Consider the following 16,230-nt stretch of genomic DNA (forward strand, 5'->3'; position numbering starts at 1 on the left):
CGAGTTGCAAACTGTCAGAATAAATCTCAGGGGGCTCAGGAAAAAAGCTGCCTGCCTTTGTTGGCTGTTTTTATATGCCACAACAGTTTAATTTGGTTCACTTTAGCTCATGATACTGTACAACTCTACAGGGGAAAGCTCACAGGGAACCTACTACAGAAAATGGCAACTTTATGGTCATCAAAGTTTTTTTTTAAAAAGAGCCAGGACAGCAAAGTTTCACCACCTTGACATTGACTTCAGTGACCCTTTTTCTTATACATTTCAGTTTTTAACTATAAATGGTTCTCCCTTTGGAATCAGTATTTCCAAATTAAAAAGTGCTTTCTTAAAGCTCTGCTTTCATCTTGCAAAACAAGTTGGCTTAACCAGTTAAAACTCTTATAACCAGAAATTAATCAACATAAAGCATAAAATGGAAGCAGAGTATCCAGCTTAAGATGTCAAACTGGAATTCAGAAGGTGGGATTCCATTATTCTCCCACCAGTTCTGCAGATGATGGTAAATCTTAATTATCCTTTATTTGCTTGTTTTGTAATTAAAGCTGTTCTAGAAGAAAATTATTTATTGATGTAACTGGTAGCTGGCCATGAAGTTGGGAGGGCAGACAGGTTGAAGGTGCAACAGAGGAGAAGGAAGAGAAGGAAGGAGGAGGAGAAGGAGAAGGAGGAAGGAGGAGAGGAGGAGGAGGAGGAGGAGGAGGAGGAGAAGGAGGAAGAGAAGGAGGAAGAGAAGGAGGAAGAGAAGGAGGAAGAGAAGGAGGAAGAGAAGGAGGAAGAGAAGGAGCAGCCAGTGTCACTCATGGCCTGAAAAGCAGACATGGAAACTTCCCAGTGAATTCCAGCCCCCGTGTGCTCCCAGCCAGCCATGAAGGAGGAGGTGCCACCATGCCAAGAGCTGCCTGGGGGAGTTTGTTTTTCATCTGTCCCCACAGCTGCAGCCCTGGCCAGTCCCCCAGAGAACGGGACCTTTGTGGTTTCTCCTGCAGCACTGACTCTTTAACCCCTGTCCAGCCCTTGGTTGTCAATTATTCCCCTCAAGTTTCATTTCAAAGCTGCTGTGAGCTGCAGGAAGCCCAGAGAGAGGCAGATACACAATAACACCCCCCACACTCTAATTACAGCCTTTACAGATAAATATTAGTTTTGAGAAGTAAATTTTAAAGGTTTTTAGGCAGTGCTCAAAGCTGGCTGTACTCCCATGCAAAACACACAGCAGTTCAACACCCAAGTGCACTGGAGGGAAAAAATAATGAAATCAAACTCAAGAGTTTCTGGAGGGCAGATAAAACCCCTGGCTGGGAGGCAGCAGGGTCCCAGCTCTGGATTTGGAGGGCAGGTGACATTAATGGCACTGGGGAGGCTCTGCCAGGGCAGCTGCAGCTCCCTGAGCCAGGCACCCCAGCCTGGATGGACACACAGACCTGTGGCTTTCAGGCTGTGAAAGGAAAAGGGGCTGTGCTCTGTTCTGGGTTGAAATCAATATTTTGGCCAGCCCCAGTTCATAGAATCTCTCACTTCATGCATCCAGGGGCAAGGTCAAAGGGAAAAATCTGTCTTAAAGTCCTTCACATCTTGGATTGATTTCTTTAAAAGGGATTCGCTAAGAAATAAACATTGTGACTTCGACTGCTTTTAATTCCACCCTCTCAGCACTATTGCTGGGAAACAATGAAAACTCTAATTCCTGCTCTTGCCCAAAATCATCCTTTGGTCTCAGGAGGTGGTCGGCAGCTCAGTACAAAATGTCAGTGTCACAACTTCACAGCTCCAGCCTGCTTTTGATCAGATCTGGGGAGTGAGAAGAGATGCAATACGCTCCTTCCTTTACTGTCACTGCAGAGTATTCATTAGCTTTAATTATTTTTTAGGTTCTAGGGGGAACCATTAAAAAAATTAATCACAAATGGAAGGAACAGCAGCCGTCTGTGGCCATAAAAAAACAATAAAGCATTTTAGGATCCACACGTTTTATGATTTACACTCCAAACAGGACCAGAGGTAGCATATGGTGATTGCCATAAAGTAACATTTATTATAAAAACACAGAGATTTATCTCCCAGCTTGGTTGGATGTGAGAAGTTACATTTACTTTAACTGATATTCAAATTGTTGTAATACCAGAACTTGGGGGGGTTTCTTTGTACCAAGTCAGGTTAGCACAAACCTGAGCTTGTTTTTCCTGTAAATACATCCTTTAGCAGAATGTTTTACACTGATTCCAGATGACCTGTTCACATCCCTGGATGCAGGAAGGGTTTGGACATAGGTCAGCTCCTGCTCTGGGGCACCAACTGTGTCACCAGCTCTGGGCTCATCTGTGGCCAACAGAAGGTGCCACCTCTGACTGCAGCACTGGGCTCCACGTGCCCAAAAGGACCCTCCCATCAGTTCAAGGTTTACTTTAATTTCAGCATCTCCAGCCTAGTAAATATCTAATTAATAACTATAAACAGGCTGTTATTTTTAGTGTAAATGAGAAAAGTAATAGGTAAAATTACCACCTCAGTTTGTTCTTGCTGGCTGAACGTAGGGAGGAACATCAGAAAAAGCAGGAATTTACAGCAGAGACACACCTCCAAGAAGGTGGCACAAATATTATGGAGTGTTCCTATTAAAATCTGGAAATGATGGAATTTTTACACCTTGAGGAACAGGACAGGACACACCCATTAGGGAAGGTGATGGCACAGGGCTGGCTGGCCCCGGGGGGGGATGTGACAGTTCCCCTGGCTGCGTCCCATGGACAACATCAATCCCTGCTGCAGCACAGAATCCCACTGGATTTCGATCCTGACACCCACCAGGGAAGAGGCTCTCGGGGCACAGCCAAGTTCTGCTTCCAGGGGCTATGGAAGGGAATTTTGAATTCAGCACTAATGGACTCAAGTGGAACTGCCTCAAAAAATAACCACAAATGAAGGAGTGCTGGATGGCAATCACCTATCCTCCCTTACTTACTGTTCAATTCAATATTTTTAATTCCCCCAGTCCAACCCGGAGCAACCTACACCAATATCCTTAAATGTCAGCACAGACACAGTCCCTGCTGGCACGAGGATGCTGCTGGGGAAGGGCTGGCTTCAGGGAGGCACAGCCAAGGCTGAGAGCAGGGACAGGGAGTGTCTCACCCCTCCCCATTGTTCAGGACTAAACCGTCCCATCTTCCAGGTCTAAGGAGAAAAGTTCCAGTGCTGAGGGTTCCTCTGACAGCCCCTCTGCTGCTCCTCCTGGCTTTGCAGCCTCCTCTTTTCCCTCTCCAGTCTGATCGTGTTTGAAGTCTGGGAGGCAAAAAGGTCAAAGTTGTAAAATAACTGCGGTCTCCTCCTCCTTCCCTTCCCTCCAGCTCCAGGGAAATGCAAGGAGTGGGTTTCCAGCTCCTCTAAAGGAAAGGTAATTGTTCTGCCTCACCCTTGCCAGCGAGGCAGGAACCACATTCCCACCCCCACAGAGACCCCTCTCCTTGTCTTGCAGTGAACTTCTTCATGCTCAGGTCTGCTGACACTCAGCTGCAAACAGAGATAATGGAACAGAGCTAAAAACCATCACCTTTAGCCTCTTCTCCAAAAAAAAACCTGCACAGACAGACAAACCAACACAACCTTCCTTAAAAAATGGTCAAAATTAACATTAGAAAGTGCTGAGGATGATGAACGCTTCCTTCAGACCACACCGTGCTGCTCCTGTGAGTGCTGTGAAGCTCCTGCTCCGTGCCAGCACAGATACAACAGTGGCACACACAGGGCAGGTCCCAGGCCGACAGGAATCCCTGTCTCCAGTGGAATTCTAGTGGCTGTGGAGAGTAGGGAGTGACAGGACTGGGGTATTTATTTCAATTAAGTAGTATAAAGCATCAGATCCAAACAGAGCTGAAGGCGAGGGATTTGGTTATTTGGAATTATCCTGCATTAGAATTACACTGGCTCTATAGCTCTATATTGTACTTAGACATTATATGGAATTAGTCACAACAGGGAGAAAGAATCAATCAGTCCTGGCTAAGGAATTGAGATAATAATGACTCATTTGACGAGATTGCTCTGGAAAATTAATAATGACGGCGGTAATTACTAACCTGGGATGGCTGCAGTGCTCATTATTCTCCTTTTGCTCCATTGAATGTTAAGTATTATGAAGACATTTGTTGGAGAGCTTTGTCTGCAGCTTTTCATCACAGCAAGGGCTCAGAGGTCTGAGATCCATCCTCCTTTTACACCTCCTGGGACAGCACCCCAAACCCACTGGAATATTTGATCTATGGCACAGACAGCAGCACATGAATTAATGGGAAGGGTTAATTGGTTGCTGGTTATTGGTAAGGGTTCATGTCCGACCTGTGGCACCTCTGCAGCCTTTGCTCCCCTGCACCCAGGACCTGGCTTTCACTCCTTTGGCCAGTGCTGATGCATCACAAAGACCGCCCTGTTTCATTAACTGCTTTATTACCCCAGTGCCAGAGATCTGTATTTGTGCTGAAAACAGCTAAAATTGGCCCCTTTTCCAGCCCATCAAACCCCTCCTCCATCGGAGACACCCCAGAGTCCCAGGGAGCAGCAGCTCCTCCCCAGGACCAGAGTGATGCCGAGGGCTGCAGACATCTCGAGCTCATCCAGGGCACCTCAGGGATAGAAAATGTTCTTTAATACAACCACGGAGAGAGGCTGGCTCCAAAGAGCCACGAGTGAGTAACAATGAGGCCATTGAGCAGCTGTGCTCTCAAACAGCTGCTCCACACCCCCAGAGTGCCCTGCAGGACTTGTTTGTGTTTGAAGTGGCTCTGCAGAGGGTTCCCCTTCTGTTGAAGGTCCTGGAACAGGCAGGAGAAGGAAAAAGAAGTTCCTTATAAATGTTGAAGGGAAATAAATTTCTAATTTTCTGAACAAGGCTGAGGTTTCTCAGAGCAGAAGCTCTCTGCCTGGACTGAGGGATTTTGAACCCTTCTTCAGCTTTCCCAATTATTCCCATTTTTATGTCAAATTCTTTTTCCCAAAATTACTTTTGGCCCGGCCCATTGTGCCCCTGGAACAGCCTGGATTACAAAAGTCCAGCCACACAATCGGAGCAATATAATTCTACCTTAAAACCCCAGTTTTTCTTTTAAACCTCTTTTTGCCCATTGTCAGAGCAGATCCTGGTTCCTGATGATACAGAAATCCACACCCCAGAGGAAGTGGGATTCGGATCTGCTCCCCAGAGCATCCTCATGATCCAGTGGTTTTTTTAATTTATTTAATTAATGCAGGAGTGAAACAATACCCACATGGGCTACATGTGCTGAGTTAGCTCTGCCCACTGCCTAATATTTAAAAAATAACCACAACTAGAGCTCACCTTTAGCACTTCTCATTTAATTTCACAGTATTTAAGAGAAAAGGTCAGTGAAATTAAATGAGATGCGTCAACTCAACAGGAACCCAAGAATTACATAGGAGGTTTTACAGCCTCTAACCCAGCAGGACAATGTGAGCAGAGACCTATTCCCAGAGCCAGCACATCCATCCTACTACCTCCAAGCCCTGATTCCAGCCCCACAGGTGACCACTGCCTTTCCTGAAGGATTCAAGAGCAAACAGAGCTTTCCCAAAGAATTTAGGACACCGTCCTGCTGGATGTTGAGCTCTTTGGGGCATCAGGATGGAGCTGCTTCTTACCAAACTCTTCTCACCATCAGTGCTCCCAACAGGATAGGATTTATTTGGGAGTCTGACTTCAGCTCTGAGTGCTGAAAATAGTGGCCTAAGGAGGTGGGAAATCCACCTGTGCAAGGCCAGGGATGCAGAGGCTGTTCTGCAACACAGATGCCTCTCCCAGCAACACATTAAATCTCAGCTGCACTCAGCCAGGACTGAAATAGTCCTTTATAGAGTCCCCTCCACCTGGGGATGTCACCTGCGAGCACATTTCAAGAGCAAGCCCAAATTTAGTGCCCTTGCCATCTTGCCTGGCTCCAGCACTCCAAATGATCCATGCCTGCTCCTGCATGGCCTCCTCCAGAGTAAACAGAGGCACCAAATTTCTGTTCACAAGTGCAGGCAAGCTCCGAGAGTTAATTATTGTAATTACCCATTGAACAGACTCCGAATGCTAATCTATTATAAAGTGGCCTGTTAATTGGTGTTAAACTGCCATTAACCTGCCATCTCCCATGTTTCCAAGCTGACCTGGAGCACAGCACCGTGGAAAACCCAATCCATTTCTCATCCCTGGCAATCACCGAGTGCAGATGTGGAGAAGAATTAGGAAAAAAGTCTACACACCTGGAACTGAAATTATTGTAACAAAGGGAAACACCATTCTGCTGCTTTGAATTCCAGTCTTTTGTGTGTAGGACTGTGGTTGTCCATGGCTTTCCATGGAATGCTTTGTGCCGTGCTCCCTCTGGCACAAAGTGTCCATGGTCTCTCCAGGAACTGGGCTCTGCCAGGCTGGACTGGCATTGCCAGCAGGGCACTGACTCTATTCCTGAGCTGCAAATCTGCAGGTGGAGCAGATTCCCTATGGAGCCAAGGCCTTCCCCACCATGGGAGTCTCCCTGCCCCAGCCCACCAAGCTCAGCTGTGCTACCAGGGGGGCTCCAGACCTGGTCCTGCAGAGCATCCACATCCAAACCCAGCAGGATCAGCACAACCCCCTCCCCCCCCCACCAGGCCCCTGAACCACTTCAAAATCATCCAGAGCTGCCCTGTAGGAGATCCTGGAAAAACAGGGGCACGTGTCAGTTTGTCTTTTCCATCTCTGCCTTCAGCCACTCCAGCTGACGAGTCTCTGCCTGGGCTTTAATTTATAGAAGTGGTGACAAAAGGTTGGCTCAGGTACTCCTCAGAGGTCAGTTATAAAATCCTGGTGCCCACCAGGGCAGTGAACTTCCACTTAAATCTGCTGCAAGAGGGAGAGCTGGAATTTCCATTTCAGACACCCATCAGGGGAGGCAGCTCTGCTGACTGGTCTCTTCCCAAAAACTCTCACTGAAGTGGCTTGACCTGCCAGAGCCTTTCTCAGGTTATCTCACTCGACTGACAGTTATCTAGACTAAGAGTTCTCTGTTCTCATTTTATATAACCAACTGTAAAAGTTCATGGGAACTTAAAGTGACCTTTAGAAAGTCCCAAAATTATTCATTTCCTGAAAAATTCCCCATTACTCACCAGCACATCGCCTTCCTCTCCATGTGAGATCCCACTGCCCCCACTTCAGCATCCCTCACCAGACGAGACAGGACAGAATTTCCCAATTTAAAAGATGTGCAGGAGTTTGAAGAGAGTGAAGAGTTTGAAGAGGGGAGCAGTGAATTTTTTATATGCTAATCCAAACTCCTTGGTGTTCAGTTACCTTTAAACCAGGTCAAGGATATTAGAGAAGGAAAATAGGGGTCAGTTAACCAGAAATCCTGTGGAAACAGAGACTTGCCCTGTCCTGAGACTCTTCCCACGACATTTTAGTGATAACTAGGGAAACAAAGCCTTTGTCATTTAGGATTACCTCCATTCCTTGTACTCCTTGCCAGGGCAGGGCTGTTGTTGCAGCTCATTTATGTCATTTTTCACTTTCGTTCCAGAATCCTTCCATCACCTGCCTTGGCATGTTGAACTCCTCACCAGACTGTCCTGAGAAGTACAAAAAGCAAAGAAGTAAAACCTGTGGTGCCATCAATAATAAACACAGGAAGCTCCTAGATGTGAGAATCCATCTCATTCAATGTCTTCTGCTGTTGGTGGTTATTATTCCTCCATTCAGGCTTTTCCAAGACACCTATTCATCACTTTCTTTCCTGGCACTGGCAGCTTGCCTAAGTCCACCTGCTTGAGCCTCCTGTCTCCTCTTCCTCAAAAAAAATGTGCAGATCTTCTCTTTGATACCATTTACTGCCACTCAGATGCTTGCCCACAGGAAATTCTCATTTATTTGAGTCCGCAGAGGCCCTGTTACATTGACAAACTGATCCCTGTGGCAACCAGCCATTCCTTTTCCTTGGGAGCAGGTAGGCTGAGGCCAACATCACCTCTGGGCAGAAAACATAACCCCAGAATTGCCCATCAGCAGTGTCAGCACTTCCACCTGAGCTGGAAGTGAAGTTGATTCTCAGTTCTGATGCCAATCCTGGCTCTGGGTGTCACTTCCCATCCTGGGAATTATGTTCTTGGAGCAGCTGCTGCACAAAGCCCCACACCTGTGTGTGTTTCACACCTTCCAGCTGCCACTGGGACCAGTGACCAGGGTTTTTGGTAGGAGATTAGAGACCTGTCAGTCCCTGGCTCTCTCATCCAGCCCTATCACACACAGAATTTATTGTTGCTGGGATACTGGCAGCATACGTTTTGCTTGGCTTATCTTTTACTCTTCAGTGTTACATATTCCCTGTCTTTTCTCAAACTCCCTCATTACTATTCCATCGATTTCTCACACCTGCACAGCCCCTCTGGTTTCCCTCATGCTCTCTCTGCCTTATTTTCTGCCAGTGACTTCAAATTCTGCTTGAGTGCATGTTCCTTTTACAGCAAGAGAGGAAAAGAAACCTATCCAGATGGGAAGCTGCCTCTTCTGCTAGGGAAAATGAACTCTACAAGCTTTGAACTACAGGAATTTCCCGGTTGGGCTCAGGGAGGACAGACAAGCGTGATCATAAAAATCCCAGAATGGTTTGGGTTGGAAAGGACCTTAGAGCTCATTTTGTTCCACCCCCTGCCATGGGCAGGGACGCCTTCCCCTATCCCAGGTTGCTCCAAGTCCTGTCCCACCTGGACTTGGACACTTCCAGTCTGGCACCCTGCTCCAGGGCCTTCCCACCCTCACAGGGAAGGATTCCTTCCCAATATCCCATCTAACCCTGCCCTCAGGCAGTTTAAAGCCCTTACCCCTTGTCCATTAGGATGTCAGGGACAGCTGTCAAAATCCAAAATGGCCATTACAGCTTCCTCTACACTTAATCCCACTTACTTTTATTTCGCCAGCATGGTCCAAAATGGATTCAGAGACTGAGCAAAGGACTTGCTCATCACACTTGTTCACGAGAGTGGCTCCTCCGAGCACCCTTCTTCTAGAGAAGGAAAGAAAACCCTCATTGCACCTATCTGTAATTTTTCCTTGATTAATTTAGGGTTGAAAGCCAAATGCAAAGGCTTCCATAATATCCTTAAGAAATTGGTTTAGCACAGGCAAAGGAATTAAAAACTGTTCATATCTTGGGACTCAACGGCCTCATTACTAATGACTTTTCCTAAGCTGACAGGGATATTTACAGGAAGAAGGGGGACTGGAGAATGCCATGAAGTGGCGTTTCAGCATTGTTTCTGTTTTGTAAATCCATCAAGGATGCTTGGCCCAGCTGTGCCAGGAGGAGTGCAGAAAGCAGAGGGATCTCTCGTTTCTGGGCCGGGCATTCAGGACTCAGCTCAGCAGCCGCGCGAGACGTGCGTGTCCCCTGCTCGGGATGAACGTCCTTCCCTGCTGCTGCTGCCACCGCAGGGCCTGTGGGGAGCTCAGGCACCACAAACTCACATGCCTGCTTTGCTTCTCCTGTTTGCTTTGGCACAGAGCTGGGTGCTAATTTAAACCCAAGCGTTGGCTTTTTTACGGGGTGTGTGGGCCGGGAGCCTTCTGCTTGCAGAGGCACGCGAGGCTCCAGCAACACTTTTCTCCTTTTCTAAATAAACCCCAAAGGCCCACTGGCCATTTTTGTCCATGTAAATACTGCAGAGAGGATCCCAAGTAACAGTTGTGCCTCAGCTCCTGCTGAGGGTGATAGCAAAGATCCTAAAGCCATGTTGGTTTGTGACTTACGTACCAAACCACATCTCAGGGCATCATCATTGCCTCAGACACCCCCAGGCAGAAGCCACTGGAACAGCCCCAGCTGTGGCACTTACCATATAATTAATTATCTCTGACTGCAGTTAATTATTTCATGTGCTGCTTTGCTTCATTGCGGGGGTGCCATGACTTTTCTGTCACATGTGGCAGTGATGATTAAAATGATGCATTTTGTGTGTGTCCTAAGGATCTGCAAGAGCCATGGCAGGGGGCTGGAACAAGATGATCTTTAAGGTCCCTTCCAACCCAAACCATTCCATGAATTTAAACCATTCCTTTCTAACTTGGCTGTTCCTGTTGTGATGCTGGGTTTAATGCTCCAAACCAGTATCAGACTGGTCTGGTGAGTTCCTTCACGGAGTCACAGAATATCCTGAGCTGGAAGGAACCCACAGGATCATCCAGTCCAACTCCTGCCCAGACACCCCAACACCCCCACCCTGGGCATCCCTGGCAGCGCTGTCCCAATGCTCCTGGAGCTCTGGCAGCCTTGGGGCCGTGCCCATTCCCTGGGGAGCCTGGGCAGTGCCCAGCACCCTCTGGGGGGAGAGCCTTTCCCTGATCTCCAGCTCCATACCTGGGGCTGACTCAGCAGTGACCTTCTCAGGGTTGGTTTGTGTGGATGGAGAGCAGACAAAAGCCTGGATGTGCAGAGTGCTGCTCCTCAGCAGAAATTCCCTTCATGGATGCTCCCAGGACACTCCATGGACAGCAAGGTCCTTCACTCAGGTTCATACCCTGCCACCTGCAAAGACAACAGAAACAGACAATCTGGGCCTTGAGGGCTACAGGGCATCACCTCCTGAAGGCCCCCCTTCTCCTTTTGCCCCATTTGCTCTCCACAGGGACCAGCCCCCTCATTAAAGGGCTTGGTCAGCCTCTGCAGCTCCTCCTGAGGAGCAGAGGTGGTGGCAGGACCTCCCAGGCTGAGCCCTGTGCCCAGGGCTGGAGAGACAAGGGCACCCCAATGCAGGGGGTGGGGAGCTGGGGATGGCCAGGAGTCAATCAGCAGCTCCACTAATTGCTAAATTCACTCATTTTCCCACAACACAAGGAGGAAGGAACCCGAGTAAATTGCTGGGGCAGGTTGTGTGTAACCCTTGGCTCAGGGCAGGTCATGAAACTACAGGCTGGCTTTTCACAACTCTCTGACCTCCCCAATTATATTTTTTTTCAAGCAGTAATTTCCTAATTAACAATTTCTCCCCTTTGAAGCCTTGCACTGCACTTTCTCCTTTTCTGACAGCAGCAAAATTGTTTATCCCATTTCCTCACGTAGATTTTCATTTGCTGTCCTCCTGAACAATGGTAAGAACAGAACAATACAGGGAAATGCTCAGAGTTACCCCCTGCCCAGATCAGAGAGAAATTTATCTTTGACACCTGCTGGCAATTAATCTCTGCATGCCTGAATTTACAATTAGGAGCCCTCCTGTAACAGGACTCAGCCCTGGGTCCCAGCTGCCCTCTGCCTCCCCAGGAGCTGGAAGGGGCCAAATCCTGCTCTTACTTTAGAGTATTTAAGGAGGAATTTCTCTCTTCCCTCTGGAGCATCTCAGGAGGAACTTTTCTCCCTCCAAGACCATTAAGGGGAAACTTGGGCACTCTCCAGGTTGGAACCTCTGCTTTAACACCCCTTAGGTTTGACATGAAGATGCTTTTTGTCCATGGAAAGACATGAATTTTCCTACAAAAACCATTTGGATTTGGGGCTGTTTCTGTCCCTCTGTGCTTCTGCAGCAGCCCCACATCAAATATCCCTCAGAATAACAACATCCCTTTCCTACTGATTATATTTTAAGTTTCTCCTGGAATCTGGAAGGCCGAGGAACCTTCTGCACCATCAAATTAACTCCTGCCCTACCAAGCACTCAGTGCAGTTTCTCAGCCCAGGCTTTTGTTGGAATATAACAATACCTTGATTTTGCCCATTTGAAAATATTTCCATGCCCTGTACAGTGAGTCAGCTTTGCAGAGTGCAGAAAACTGAATAGAAATATTGCAAAGAAAACTGTTCTTTGAAGTGCTAGTGGCATTAGGCAGCCATTTAGTGCTTTAAAGAACACCATTTTATTAAGTATTTCAAAGCAGCTTTGGAGCTATTATTTCTTATTTTGCTGTTTAAACCTGCAAGTTTGAAAATTAATCATTATAGGACCTTTGATGCAAAAATCTATGAATAAAATAAATTCTGAGAGCTACTTCCACACTAAGTTATATTAAAGTATTCCTTCATCTCCCTTATTAATTTAATGCACATCTCAGAAAGTATCTTAAACATTAGCAATAACATTCTACTGAATAACCCAAACCCCCTATGGCTTCTTGACTTTTCTTCCTTTCACATCTAAGATATTTCTCATGGCTTTCCAGTGACCTTTAAATAAACTTTTGAGGTTACTAATTAGCATGATAAACAATAGATTCCCATTTCATGGACAATTTCATGGTCAAGCAGCCCACCAGGGACAGGCTGTGCTCTCTGCAACGTCCAGGGTGACTCCAGCAGAGACACCTTCCCTGAGCAGCATCCCTGGGAACAAAGGTCAGGACAGTTTTCCTCAGTTCCTGAGAGCTGAGCTGAATTCTGTCATTGCCACAGGTAGGATCTTGGAGGAGGGTCTCACACAGAAGGGGAGAGACACATTTGAAAGGTTCACAAGAACAGCAGCAACTGCCCCAGTGCCAGTGGGGACGTTTGGGGTGACACAGAGGAACAATGGCACCACCATGGCAGGGAATTCCTTATCGCCCTGTTCCCAGGGCAAGCTCCTCTCACCTCTTCTCAATCACACTTCCTCTGGGTTTATCACAGCATTTCATTTGAAGCAGTCAGTTTACAGATGGGTTAAAGCAATTTTTTATATATATTTTTTTTAGGTTTAAGACTAAATGATCCCTGGGATTGTATTTAGAAATGGACCCTGTTAGGTTGACATGGGAGATCACCACAGGGGTGGTCAGGCATTGGAATGGGCTGTCCAGGGAAATGGTGGATGCCCCATCCTTGGCAGTGTCCAAGGCCAGGCTGGACAGGGCTTGGAGCAGCCTGGGATAGTGGGAGGAGGGACAGTGGGAGGTGTCCCTGCCTGTGGCAGGGATGAGCCAAACCCAAACCAGCCTGGGATTGGAAGAGAGAGGTTGTATCCCCACAGGGATGGGAGGAGCAGGGGATGGAAAAGCAGGCAGGAAGAGGAGGGCAGGGGGGGGTCAGAGCAATAAGCACTTGCTGTCAGTCCAGGAGAGCATTTCTAGGCTCAGTTTTGCCCTGATCTCCTGGGAGGACTTAGGGACTTACAGAAACTATTTCAACAGCAGCAATGCAAAAAATAAGTGGGAAATCATGAAAGAAGGGTCTATTTGGAAAACTAAAAAACCCAACTAGGTAAAAGCTGGGGGCACAGGGCAGATCCCCCCCACCCCTGGCTTTACCAGCCAGTTGCCATAGAAACCCATCACTGCAGAGCTCTGGGGCCCCAAACACTGCAGCATCCACTGATGCCAAGGAAACCCAGCCCTCCGTGCTCAGGAAGGGCTGCCCTCCCCACTCCAGCTTGGGAGCAGAGCAGGGATGGCTCAGAGTGCAGCTGCCTGGATGGTGTTTCCATTCCTGATTTTCAGTGATTTACAGGCCAGCTTTCATTTGATAGCCATGTGCTCACATATGAGATAATGTTATGTGCATCATATTCTGGGAATATCCTTGCAGCACCACATATGCACTGCATAAAGAAAATTGTGGATTGATGGGAAAGAAATAACAGAATATTAAAGCAAAATCAATAAATGCCTTCAAATCTCATCTTTCAGCCTTGCTTAACTTTGTTTAGGGAGGCAGGGAAGTTCCCAGGAGCCGTGGAGCTGGCCATGCTCCCAGCTGCAATGAGGAGCAGGAAACCCTGGAGAGACAGCAGCACCTTCCTGGTACAAGGGGAAAAACACTACAGAGAGAAACTGGGCTTTTATAACCCCGGGCTATATTAATCAACAATTAGCATTCAGCTGAGCACCTCCACACCAGCCAGCTGCTCCCAGCTGTGACACAGCTCAGGCTGGGAGACAGGCAAAGCAACCACCACCACTGTGCTAATTGTTCAGATAAAAACCTCAGCTTGTTTCACCTTTTATCAACGGGAATGTTCAGGGTCATCTCCGTTTGCCAGGTGAGAAGTGGTAGGGGAGTGCTGGGCTGGGGACACACCAGGCTCCTGCCATAGATCCCCTCGTTCGAGGTGCAGGAGAAGGTGCTGATGTGAAATATTTTTATATAGGCCAATTCTCTGCCAAAAGTGGGTCCAGAATTAGGTTAGTAAGTCGGTATTTCCACACAGGATGATGTGCCCTGGTTTTCCAAAGTGATGAGTACCCAGCCCAGAAGTTCCCTCGTGGGGCTTGAAACTTTATTTTTGGCACCTGGTTTTATAGAAAGACCATCTGTGACAGGCAGCACTCGCTGCCACATAATTAATGCCAAGTTACATAAGCCATCCATGAATAAGCATTATTTTCCATATATTAAGCTTGCAGAGACAGGCTTCAGAACTGAACTGGTATTTAGCAAGGTAGGCCTCTGAAATTGTCAATTAATGCTCCTTGACATTTTCTAAGTATGTTAATTTATATTAAACCACTGCAGCCAACTCTGCATAAGATAACTCCGAGCCTCAGCCATAAACTAAGAAATATGCAGTTGAGGAGCATTATGGCTGCTCTTTGTCATCTCCCTGACATGATGCACATTGTGTATGCAATGCAGGGAAGATAAACACATATATAAAGCAGGCAATTACCTCAGCTCACACAGACTATCATATTTATGACCATTTGCAGGGCTGGATGTAATTCATTGAGTTTAGGTGCTGGAGTAAATACATCACTCTAACCCCACAAGCCAGGCTATGAAATGCAGGTATCAATATTTGCTGCCATCTGCTAAGCCACAAAAACCTCCATCCTCCTTCCAAAGTGGTGGCCAGGGGCAGGAATGATGGCAAGAGCTGGGATCAGAGCTGCTCGCTGCCAAGGAAGGGCAGGGCATGCGGGCAGGACAGAGCAAGGAGAGGGTTAAATGTGATAAATCCACAGGTTGAAAGCCTTGTTCCTTTGGAAGGCAGGTTCCCCTGCTGAGCAGCCCTTGGAGCGGATCCCGGCAGGGCCACAGTCGGATCATCCCTGGATGGCAGCACAGTTGTTCCAGTGCTCGTTTGTGGTTGCACTCAATGATCTTAAAGATCTTTTCCAACCTAAACAATTCCATGATTCCATGTTTTTCCAAGGAGATGGCCTGGTCTGAGTGTTTCCCTCAGGATCAGGTACCCACCAGGGGCTTAAGAGGATGGAGAGCCAGATTCCACAGGAATGTGAGCACAGAACACGGCAAGAACAAGGTGGTTCAGCCTGGAGAAGGCTCCAGAGAGACCTTAGAGCTCCTTCCAGGGCCTAAAGGGGCTCCAGGAGAGCTGGAGAGGGACTGGGGACAAGGCCTGCAGTGCCAGGACAAGGGGAAATGGCTTCCCACTGCCAGAGGGCAGGGTTAGATGGGATACTGGGAAGGAATCCTTCTCTGTGAGGGTGGGCAGGCCCTGGCACAGGGTGCCCAGAGCAGCTGGGGCTGCCCCTGGATCCCTGGCAGTGCCCAAGGCCAGGCTGGACATTGGGGCTTGGAGCAGCCTGGGACAGTGGGAGGTGTCCCTGCAGGAGGGTGGGATTGGATGGGCTTTAGGGTCCCTCCAAACTCAAACCATTCTGGGATTCTCTGATCATGCTCATCCAGCCTCCCTGAGCCCAGCCAAGGGGCACAGCTTGCAGGGTCCATTTGCCCAAGCTGAGCTGCTCGGCCATGGACGTGGCAGGAACTTGGCACTGTGGTGCCTTGAGCCAGAGCCACTTCCAGCTCCACAACCAGCTTGGGATAACAGGGGCTGGATTTCTCAGACACTTTGCCCACTGAAACTGCCTCTCATATTGCCCATGGCATATAACTAATGAGGGGCAATTAAAGCCCAATTCCTCCTTCCCTGTGCTCGCTGCAGTCGCTCGGTGAGCCAAGGGCGGGCCCACAAATGTGCCACTTGCATTTGCTGTCATTTCACAGCCGATTTCTTCTGATGTGAAATGGGGAAGGCAGTAAAGAATCAAATCAGAAAAACCATTTAACCTCCCAGATTATGAGAGGATATATCATTCAAAACGCAGCACTTCCCAGATCCTCAGTTAAACTGGAATCAGCCTGGCTGACTTGAATCCCAAAGACATCCAGGCTGTAGAGGCATGGAGCCGTGACCTGACAGCACAGGGAGCTGGAGATGGATGTTTAGTAAGTGTAGTTTTCAATAGATATTCCCAGAAATTGGAAACATTTTGCAGTTATATCTTCAACAATCACAGTCTATTCTGTTCCATAACCAATATGAGTGATTACT

General features: G+C 47.8%; 1 long non-coding RNA gene across 1 annotated transcript in view; it reads right to left on the reverse strand.

The window, feature by feature from the left end:
* The window catches only part of LOC104683388, a 129,282-nt gene that overhangs the window by 23,030 nt on the left and 90,022 nt on the right, over positions 1–16,230 (reverse strand). The window contains exons 8-10 of the long non-coding RNA XR_002043492.3: positions 10,386–10,553; positions 7,481–7,605; positions 4,077–4,256 (exon numbers count right to left, since the gene is read on the reverse strand). This is a non-coding gene — a long non-coding RNA (uncharacterized LOC104683388). The remainder of the gene's footprint in view (positions 1–4,076; positions 4,257–7,480; positions 7,606–10,385; positions 10,554–16,230) is intronic.

The sequence above is a fragment of the Corvus cornix genome, chromosome 12 (assembly GCF_000738735.6).
Source record: "Corvus cornix cornix isolate S_Up_H32 chromosome 12, ASM73873v5, whole genome shotgun sequence".
Lineage (NCBI taxonomy): Eukaryota > Metazoa > Chordata > Aves > Passeriformes > Corvidae > Corvus > Corvus cornix.